This window comes from Mus musculus, chromosome Y, assembly GCF_000001635.26.
Source record: "Mus musculus strain C57BL/6J chromosome Y, GRCm38.p6 C57BL/6J".
NCBI lineage: Eukaryota > Metazoa > Chordata > Mammalia > Rodentia > Muridae > Mus > Mus musculus.
The window spans coordinates 6,946,771-6,949,294 of NC_000087.7; positions in this window are offsets into that span (position 1 = coordinate 6,946,771).

The following is a 2,524-nucleotide window of genomic DNA, read 5'->3' on the forward strand; positions in this document are numbered from 1 at the left end:
TTTCTTCCTTCCTTTCTTTCTTTCTTTCTTTCTTTCTTTCTTTCTTTCTTTCTTTCTTTCTTTCTTTCTTTCTTTCTTTTTTCTTTGGTTTTCTTTGTTTTGTTTTGTTTTTTGGTTTTTGGGTTTTGGGTTTTTTTTGTGGTGTCTTTGATGACTGGATTTCTCTGTGTATTCCTGGCTGTCCTGGAGCTCCCTCTGTAGACCAAGCTGGCCTTGAATTAAAAAAATCTTTCTCCCTCTGCCTCCAAATGTCTGGGATTAAAGGCAAGGGCCATCATTGCCTGGAAACCCTAAAACAATTAAACCTCAAACATAAAATCCTAATTTTTTTTTAAATCAAAATCAACAACAACAATTACCAAAAGACCCTAAGAAATACAGTAAAATGCTAAAAGGTAAAATAAAGCCTAAATTAAACACCAACACCATAAAATACACTAAGATCCTTAAAACAAACAAACAAACAAGAATAAACATTAAAAATACACAGGAAGCCTATAATCTAAAAAACAAAAAACAAAAAACAAAAAAAACCAAAACAAAACAAAAAAAATCTAAAACACTCTTCTAAAAACTCTACAAACCCTTCCAAAAACCCATAGACATCTAAAAATAATACACAAGAAGCTAAAATTACTCTAATACTTTTATTTCTTTTTTTTTTTTTTTTTTTTTTGAGATTGTGTTTCTCTGTGTATCCCTCGCTGACCTGGAACTTCCTCTGTAGCTCAGACTGGCCTCAAACTCAAAAATCCACTACCTCTATCTCTCAATTGCTGGGATTTAAGGCAAGGGCCACTACTTCCTGGCAACCCTAAAACTCTTAAATTTCAAAAATAAAAACTTAAAAGTTAATTAAAAAATTCTCAAACACACACACACACACACACACACACACACACACACACACACACACACACACACATAAACACCAGACATGGTGGCACACACCTTTTATCCTAGCCCTTGGGAGGCAGAGAAAGACAGATTTCTGAGTTTGAGGCCAGCCTGGTCTACAGAGTGAATTCCAGGACAGCCAGGGCTATACAGAGAAACTCTGTATCAAAAAAAAAAAAATCCAAAAACAAGTGAACAAAAAACTTAACCCAAACCAAAAAAAAAAAACAAACAAAAAACAAAAAACAAACAAACAAACAAACAAAAAAACCACCCCCCAAAAAAATACTAAAAAACAAAAAATCATAAAAAAACTTTAAAGCCTAAAAAAAACCCAAACCCTGAAGAACCCTAATATCCTAAAAAAAAAAAAGAAAAAAAAAAGAAAAAACAGAAAAAAACACTAGAATACACTAAAATACTGAAAACCAAAAACACCTCTAAAACACTCTTCTTAATATCCTACAAAACTCTTAAGAAGAACACTAAAATTCTAAAAAATTAAAAATATAAAAGAATGTAAAAATGACCCCAAAACTGGGCTTACTTTTGGTTTTTTGTTTTTTTTTTTTTTTTTTTTTTTTTTGAGTTTTTGGAGACTAGATTTCCTGTATCCGTGGTTGTTATGGAGCTCTGTCTGTAGACCAGGCTGGCCATTAACTCAAAAATCCTCCTACCTCTGCCTCCTAATTGCTGGAATTAAAGGCATGGGCCACCATTGCCTGGTAACCCAAAAACAATTAATTACCCAATATAAACCCGTAATTGTTTTTTTTAATGAAGAACAAAAACAAAAAACCCTAAGAAATACAGTAAAATCCAAAAAAAAAAGAAGAAATAAAGTAAAGCCTAAATTAAACCTCAAAACCCTAAAATACACTAAAATCCTTAAAAAAACAAGAAAAAACGCTAAAAAATACATTAGAAGCCTGAAAAACAAACAAACAAAACAAAAAACAAAAACAAACAAACAAAAAAAACCTTCTAAAACACTCTTCTAAACACTTTACAAACCTTTTGAAAAACACATAGAAATCTAAAAAAAAAAAATACAAAAGAAGCCAAAATGTCCCAAAAACATGTCCTTCCTTCCTTTCTTCCTTCCTTTCTTCCTTTTTCTTCCTTCCATTTCCTTCCTTCCTTTTTTCCTTCCTTTCTTCCTTCCTTCCTTTCTTCCTCCCTCTCTCTCTCTCTCCCTTCCTCCCTCCCTCCCTCCCTCCCTCCCTCCCTCCCTCCCTCCCTCCCTCCCTCCCTCCCTCCCTCTCTCTCTCTCTCTCTCTCTCTCTCTCTCTCTCTCTTTCTTTCTTTCTTTCTTTCTTTCTTTCTTTCTTTCCCTCCTTCCTTCTTCTTTCTTTCTTCCTTTCTTTCTTTCTTTCTTTCTTTCTTTCTTTCTTTCTTTCTTTCTTTCTTTCTTTCTTTCTTTCTTTCTTATTTTCTTTCTGTCTTTCTTTTTTTCTAATTTTTTTTTTTTGAATTTTGGAGACTGGGTTTCTATGTTTATCCCTGGCTGTCCAGGAGATCCCTCTGTAGAACAGGCTGGCCTTGATCTAAAAAAAAAATCCCCTACCTTTTCCTCCCAAGTGCTGGGTTTAAAAGCATTGGCCACCATTGCCTGGCAACACTAAAA